Source organism: Henckelia pumila, chromosome 2 (genome assembly GCF_033568475.1).
Source record: "Henckelia pumila isolate YLH828 chromosome 2, ASM3356847v2, whole genome shotgun sequence".
NCBI classification, from domain to species: Eukaryota; Viridiplantae; Streptophyta; class Magnoliopsida; order Lamiales; family Gesneriaceae; genus Henckelia; species Henckelia pumila.
In genome coordinates this window covers 53,266,966-53,275,971 of record NC_133121.1, presented here as the reverse complement: position 1 = coordinate 53,275,971, position 9,006 = coordinate 53,266,966, and positions in this window count along the sequence as shown.

Below are 9,006 nucleotides of genomic sequence, written 5' to 3'. Positions count from 1 at the left end.
TATATTAATTATTTTTTTTGTTTTTATATGAAAAAGATAACGGATAAAATCCGTTGTCGTAGGGGGTTAAAAACTGTTGTTAATGATGGTGTTGTGAAAAACAAGTTCAACGACAACGGATAAAATCCGTTGTCGTATCCCCTCAAAAACAACGGATTTTCCCCTACGACAACAGATAAAATCCGTTGTCGTAGGGGCAAATCCGTTGTTTTTGAGGGGATATGACAACGGATTTTACCCGTTGTTGTAGGGGCTACTTTTAACAACACCATCAGTTACAACAGTTTTTAACCCCTTTATCCGTTGTCTTTTTGCGTTTTTCTTGTAGTGAGTTCGTGAAGTGACACGATATCTGGATTGGAGTCTGCCCTTTGACAGACTCATCAATACTAAGATGGGGGAGCTTGACCATACTCCAAAACCACAGAAGCCATCTATCGAGGAGCCACCTACTCTTGAACTTAAACCACTCCCTTCTCACTTGAAATATTTTTATTTATTAAAGAACGATAAACTTCCAGTAATCTGTCCATCTTCTTTGAAAGGTTGTAAGGAGGAAAAATTGCTGAGGGTGATTAAAGAACACATAAGAGCCATAGGATGGAGCTTGGCTGACATCAAGGGGATTAGTCCAACCATGTGCATGCACAAAATATTGATGGAGGCAGAGCACAAGACATCCACTCAACCACAGCGGAGGCTCTACCCAGCTATGCAAGAGGTAGTGAAAAAGGAGGTGATAAAACTCCTTGATGCAGGTATTATCTATCCTATATCTGATAATGAGTGGGTGAGTCCAATTCAAGTAGAGAGGGATTACTGTTATTGAAAATGAAAATAATGAATTGATTCCCACTAGAACTGTTACGGGGTGGCGGGTTTGTATTGATTATAGAAAATTTAATGATGCCACTCCTAAGGATCACTTTCCCCTTCCCTTTATTGATCAGATGGTTGAGATACTTGCATGGCATGTGTTTTATTTTTTTTAGGCGGTTATTCCGGATATATGTAGATACCTATAGCACCTGAGGACCAACATAAAACCACTTTTACTTGTCCTTATGGTACTTTTGCATATAAACGGATGCCGTTTGGTCTTTGTAATTCGCCTGCCACTTTTCAGCAATGTATGATGGCAATTTTTCATGAAATGGTTGAAAAATTTATTGAAGTATTTATGGATGATTTTTCTGTGGTTGGGTCGTCTTTTGATGCATGCTTATTTAATTTAAAAAGAGTGTTGCAGAGATGTGAGGAGAGTAATCTTGTGCTTAATTGGAAAAAATGCCACTTCATGGTGAGGGAAGGCATTGTGTTAGGACATAAGGTGTGGAGGTGGAAAGGGAAAAATTGAAATTAATTTAAAAACTACCACCTCCCACGAATTTGAAAGGAATTCGAAGTTTTTTGGGGCATGCGTGTTTTTATAGGAGATTTATTAAAGATTTCTCTTCTATTGCTTAACCCCTCACTAATTTGTTGATAAAAGGGGTGTCTTTTAATTTTTCTGCTGAGTGCTTACAGGCTTTTCAGATTTTGAAGCAGAAATTGACAACTGCACTAGTGATAGTAGCTCCTGACTTGAATCTATCGTTTGAATTGATGTGTGATGCAAGTGACACTGCGTTGGGAGCCGTGCTTGGACAAAAGAGGGACAAAGTTCTTCATGTGATTTACTACGCCAGTATCGCCCTGTCAGCCGCCCAACTAAATTATGCAACTACTAAAAAAGAACTTCTTGCGGTCGTGTTTTCCTTGGAAAAATTCAGATCATATTTGGTGGGAAGCAAATTCATCGTTCACACAGATCATTCGGCGCTGAAATATTTGATGAGCAAGAAGGATGCTAAACCCAGGTTAATTCGTTGGGTATTATTGTTTCAAGAATTTGACTTGAAAATTATTGACAAGAAGGGCTCAGAAAATCAAGTAGCAGATCACCTTTCCCATTTGGAGAATCAAGGAGCTGAAACGCAAGTAATTCATGATGATTTTCCAGACGAACAACTGTTTGAGGTAACGAATTTACCATGGTATGCAGTTATAGTAAATTACCTCTGAAGTAAGTTTCTTCCCTCATATTTAACTTATCAACAGAAAAAGAAATTTTTCTCGGAGTTGAAATATTTTTTGTGGGAAGATCCTTTTCTGTTTAAGATCTGTGCAGATGGTATTATTGGTAGGTGTATTCCAACGGAAGAGGTAAGTTCTATACTCTCACATTGTCACACGGGTCCGACTGGAGGTCACTTTGGTGCGGGTCGAACCGCTTCTAAAGTACTTCAGTCGGGATTTTATTGGCCTTCGTTGTTTATGGATGCATATGCCTATTTGATTACTTGTGATTCATGTCAAAAAGTTGGTAATATTTCAAGGAGACATGAGATACCCTTAAATAATATTCTGGTTTGTGAGGTTTTTGATGTATGGGGTATTGATTTTATGGGACCGTTTCCTGCGTCTGAGGGAAACAAATATATTTTAGTTGCGGTCGATTATGTGTCTAAGTGGGTTGAAGCACTTGCATGTAGAAAAAATGACTCTAGGGTGGTTGTAAAATTTTTGAAAAAATTTATCTTTGCTAGATATGGTACACCTAGAGCCATTATTACTGATGGAGGAACCCACTTTTGTAATCATCAATTTGACACACTGTTGATTAAATATGGGGTCACTCACAAGGTGGCAACACCTTATCATCCCCAAACTAGTGGGCAAGTTGAAATATATAATAGGGAGTTGAAGAGAATTTTATAGAAAACAGTGAATGCAAACAAGAAAGAGTGGTCGAAAAAATTGGATGATGTGTTATGGGCTTATCGTATTGCTTTTAAAACACCTATTGGAACTTCTCCCTGTGGGCTGTTATATGGTAAAGTGTGTCATCTTCTTGTTGAGCTTGAGCACAAAGCACTATGGGCCACTAAATTTCTGAATTTTAATGTGCAGGCTACAGGCGAAGAGCGTTTGTTGCAATTGAATGAGCTTCAGGAGCTTAGGTTGGATGCGTATGAGAACACCAGGATTTACAAAGAAAAAACCAAGAAATAGCATGTTCAACGCATCGTCTCACGTGAGTTTGAGGTAGGCCAAATTTTTTTATTATATAACTCACATTTGAAGCTCATGCCAGGAAAGCTATGTTCGAGATGTTCAGGACCGTTCACTATCAAGCAAGTGATGCCGTATGGTACGGTGGAAATTTATAGTCCCGCCACAGGAGCATTAAAAGTTAACGGACAAAGGATAAAAATTTATCGCGGTGGTATCGTGGATCACACATAGACCACCGTCAACTTGCATGACCCAAAAAATTAAAAAGGGAGCTACATTCGGGCTATAGACTATAAATTTAGCGCTGACTTGGAGGCAACCCAGTGTTCTTTTCCCTTTTCTATTTTGTTTTGGTTATTTTTATTGCTTTTGAGTTATTTTTTTTTTGAAGTTTTTGTGTTCCCCTCGAAAATTTTTGAAAAATCAAAATAATTTTTTTTATCACTCTGTCTCGCTCGAGCGAGCCTCCAAACTTGCTCGAGCGAGAGGTTTTCTGACCCAGCAATCAGTTTGGGCTCACTCGAGAGAGCACCCAAGCTCGCTCGAGCGAGCGTGTTTTTAATCACATAAATCGGGGCACTTTCTCTCTTTCTCCCTCACTTCTTCTCTCCCGTATTTTAAATCCCTAAACCCCCAATACTCCATCTAACTCATTCCGGCACTTTTCTTGCAGAAATTGATCTTGGCTCGTCGTCTCTGCCGCCGTACACCAGCCTGCCGCAATACAGCACCAGCCCGCCGCCGTTCAATAGCCAGCCACCGCATACAATCTCCTCTCCGAATCTATCTTCTTTGCCGACCGTTTTCTTGTTGCTGCACATCTGCAGCCGTCCATCCACCAGTGTACATCCTCCATCATCGCCGCAGGTCTTCCGTCCATAGCCGTCCTTCCATCTCCATTCATCTCAGTCATCCATCTCCACTACCGGACCACCCTCACCCATCGACTATTTCGTTCCGGAGTCCGTTCGCCACTTTCAAATTCATCGTGCCGGAATTTTCTAATCCAATTTCAATTCCATGGGGCCTAAACGAGCATGTTTTGATGGTGCATCATCTTCCCAAAGAGTTCCGGTTTCTTCGTCATCATCGGGAATTGCTGGAAAATTTGTCAATGCCGTGGAAAAAGAAAAGTACGACAAGGCTAAACTCAATCGCAACCCTATTCCTGAGAGGGATGTGGAATTAACGCATAGGGATAGTGGTGTAGCTATACAGATTGGCCATAGGAATTGGGATTTTCTGTCAACAACCTAAGGCGGCCGTTGTGACTTTATTATGAGAGTTTTATGTCAATGCTGCTGAGAGAGAGGATGGTAAAGCGTATGTTCGGGGTAAACTAGTTTCTTTTGATGAAAATACTTTGAATGCCTTAATTCAAACTCCTGATGTTGATGATATGTTATATCAGAGTTTTATAGTTGACCCCGGTTATAATGAGATTTTGGAACAATTGTGTTTTGATGGGGCGGCTTGGCATGACCCGAACACGTATCTTCATTTTTCGAAGAAATTTTTATTGGTGGACGAGTCGGTTTGGTTTTACGTTTACTGCAAAGCGTTTAATGCCTACTTCTCATACGAGCAGTGTAAACATGGCGAGTGCCATTCTTCTCTATGCCTTGAGTTTGAGATGGCCGATCAATGTCGTTCATGTTATTCACAATGAGATTCGGCGCTTACACGTCCTCCTTGGGCCTTTTCTTCCCTAGCATCATCTCCGAGTTATGCATTCAGGCTGATGTCCAAGTTAGAGCAGACGAAGAGTGGCTACAGCCAAGACAACCTGTTGATCCGGCATTGGTCAAGAAGATGGAAGCAAAAAGGAAGAAAGACTTTCCGCAGGGAGTATTAGCGAGCTCTAGTACCGCTCTTGCACCACCACCACCGCACCCCCGTCGTCTTCCATTTCTTGAGGCCATTCATGAGCTTAATTCTTTTGCTCATGTTCAGAATGAATTTATGGCTGCTGCTACTGAAAATTTTAACAGGATGGATGCTCTACTCAGTGGTATTACCACTCATTTGCGGCTCGACACCTCGTCCATACCAGCTGCTGTGCCATATCCGCCTCCTTTACATTTCCAGTATGCTGCTCCAGCACCCTCATATCAAGTGCCACATTTCCAGTTCGAACTAGCTGAACGAGAGATACCGCCTTCGGAGTACCATGAGGAGGATCCCAACGCCCACGCACCGCAGTAGACCAGGGGAGTTCCCTTTATGATTTGTGCATTTTGTTTCTATTTTGCATTGCATTTGTTCGTTGTTCTCTGTTGGTTTTGTGTTTGTTTGCGTCTCTGAAGCATTGAGGGCAATGATTTGAATAAGTATGGGGGGTGTTTAGTTATTTGTTGTGTTGTTTGTCATTTTGTTCCTCATTGTTTTTTGCATTCATATGGTTTAGTTCTTTGCATATAGTTCATAATCATGCATATCATTATGTTGTTGTTTGTGTTGTGGATACGAGTAGAATAATGACTGTTATCCAATGATGATTGAGTTGAAAAAGAAATTGTTTTTGTGAGAATGTTACTTCTGATTGAACATGAGAAGCTGTTGGTTGACTCTTGAATCATATTAAGCACGCATGTTAGACTAGTGTAGTGTAGCGATGTAATTGATGATATTCGTGTTTGTTTGACCATTGCACGGCAATAGATGCTTGTTGATCATGATAATGCTTTGGATTCTTGATGTTTGTTCGACATTGCTTGTATGATCTCGGGCGTACCTTTAAAATTTTTGAAAAATTTTTTGTTGAAAAGATTAGTTAACTCCATCCGGGTTACGAGCAATGGATTGAAATCCTAATCCCTTGTTTTTTACTAAGTATGTGGATTTCATGGGGTTAACAACAATTTGAAATTTTAAAATAGCAATTCCATCCGGGGTTGCGAAAATGATTGAAATCCTAATTAATTTTTCATAGCTAAGTTTGCGGGTTATATGGGATTGTTGCTCCGTCCGGGCTATAGACGAGGGGATTGAAATTCTAATCCTATCTTAGATATAACTAAGTTTGAGGGTAATTATTTGGGAATTAGAAAACCAGGTGCAAAATCCGGAGGTACGTAATTAATCTCAAGAAAGTGCATGTTTTTGTTTGGGATTGTTGAGATGACGGAGTGCTGGATTGTGATACTTCCATTGAATTGTCATAGGTCGCTAAACATCCTTAGAATGGATTCTTTTAAAGTTGCATGAAACTAGAATAGCATGGCACACACACACGTTTACGTTAAACTGACAGTGTATTGTGGACAATCGGAAGTTGTTATGATTTTTAGTTGTTTGAAGTGGAACTCGTCTGAGGTAGTTTTGAACATGATTCATTCTTACTTGTGTTATTTCATTGTGTTTGTTATATGTCTTGCTCGAGGGCGAGCAAGGCTTAAGTATGGGGGAGTTGATAACTGTGTTTCGTATGCATATTTTTGGTGTTTGTTTTTCATGCATTCATATGTTTTTGTTGTTGTTTTATTTAGTTTTAGCATGTTTAATGCATTTGTCTGCATAATACTCTTCCTGGTCCATTTTGTAGGGAAACTCGGAAAAATCATGATTTTTGGACAGAGTTGAACTCGCTCGAGCGAAGGGCTATGCTCGCTCGAGTGAGCTCGTGAGAACAGAAATTGTCCAGAAGTATTCTCGCTCGAGGGAAGGGCTATGCTCGCTCGAGCGAGCGAAGAAAGCTCATTGAGGCAGAAAGTTTCTCGCTCGAGTGAGAGGCTATGTTTGCTCGAGCGAGCGAGGCGAGAAAAGAAATTCCCGAGACAGAAAGTGTCTCGCTTGAGCGATACTTGTGCTCGCTCGAGCGAGCGATGCTCGGAGAATTTTTAAAAAAGGAAACTCTTGCTCGGGAATGATACTATCTTTTGAAGACCCTTTGGTATATAAATACAAATTTAATCATCAGAATAAGGGTTACACAACATCTTTGAAGGCAAGAGGAGGCGGATTATCATCTCTGATTCTACTCTTCTTATTTTCTTTTTATTTTTGATTTCTCGTTGATGTTTTGGATTAAAAGCGTTTGTTCTTGAATTATGTTGAACTTTGCGTAGTTTTTCTCTTTGGATCAAGGCCACGTGATTGTGCTAGATAATTTATGTAGAAAACTTGGATGTTTATTTGAGAATTTTCTGACTTGATCTTATTTTATTGATTATCGGATTTATATTTGTCGTGTGAATTACCTGGCCAGTTATTTACTTGCATGTTAATTGATTCCAAGTTGACAGAGGAGGTTTCGATTTAGATCACTTTGATAATCAACATATTGTAAAACCAACTAGAAATAGAATTCGGTTTCATTATGCGGTTTGGGTGTAAACTGAATTTTCACCGTTCGTCATGCGTTCAAATTTGATTAGAATTACGAAAGATTAATCCATCAATATTTGAATAGGTTTGATTATTCTCGAAATAGTCCTTCGAACAAATTAGGAGAATTTCCGTGAATTAAGATTAATTCTGAGTCTTGAATCAACTACTTGTTACATAATTTGTCTGGTACCTACGTGAGTCCTTGATCGAGCTTTTCCATATATTGAATTTAATCCAAAATCTCTGCTGTGTTTTTATTGCGTTGAAATTTATTTGATATTTAAGTTTTAGTTTAAAATATTAAATCACTTTTATTAATTAGTCTATATTAAGTAGGAATAACCATATTCTGGTACTCATAATTATACAATCCCTGTGGGTTCGACATCTGGACCTTTGTCCACTTTATTATAATTTGACCTGGTGCGCTTGCCAGTAGATTCTTAATCACACTGATTTAGCCGGTCAGGAGGCAAGGAAGATAATTGGGAGTATGGCAGAAAGTAATTTGGGATGGCCAAATCTAAAGAGAGAAAAGAAAGCGGAGTTATTGAAATAGACGCGTTGACAACATTGAAAGCCAAGATTGATGCATTGACCCACTAGATGTCACAGATGCAGTCAAATATTGTAAACCAAGTCCATGGGATGGTCTTAGAGGAACAACGGAATTTTGAAGGCGAATCAACACATTTCTTGAGAAATCAGGGAAGGCAATAATACAACCCATACAACAACTCGTATAATCTGGGGTGGAAAAACCATCCTAAATTATCTTGGAAGCCATCGTAAAATACATCAAATCCATCTCAACCACAAATGCAACCAAAGCCCCCTCAATTTTCCATGCCTTCATGATTTAAGCAAAAGGAGAAGAAGCCAAGCTTTGAAGACATCATGATGAAGTATGTGGATGGAACCGAAACAAGACTGCAGAATCAAGAAGCAATATCGAGCAATTTGGAAACCCAGATGTCACAGTTGGCTAACCAACTCTCTACACGTGCTCCAGGGTCACTCCCAAGAGACACTGAAAAGAATCCAAGGAACATAAGTGCGGTGGAGGAAATGACAAAACCGATCAAATCAAAACTGGAAAAAGTGAAATAGGAAGATTCAAGAGAGAGCGAGGACGTCATTGAGAAAGCCTCAGATGCAGGTAAAAGAGGTAAGTTCTATAACTCCAATGTTAATATTAATGTAGACATCAATAAACTCCCTTTTCCCTAACGAGAAAAGTTGCTGGAATTGGACAATCAATTTTCAAAAATTTTAGAAATTTTAGAAGCTTCACATCAATATTCCATTTGCAAATTCTTTGGCTCAGATTCCTTGTTATGCCAAGTTTTTGATAGAAATTCTATCCAACGAAAGAAAAATTTTAATTTTGAGACAATTAAGTTGTCGAAGGAATGTTCTGCCTTTATACAAAATAAGCTACCTCCGAAACTTAAAGATCCCAGTAGTTTTTCAATTCCCTACACCATTGGAAAATATTTCTTCAGTAAGACTTTATGTGATCTAGGAGCCAGTATAAATTTGATTCCTTACTAATGTTTTGAAAAACTAGGAATTGGTGAGGTGAAACCAACTACAATTTCCCTGAAATTAGCTGATAGG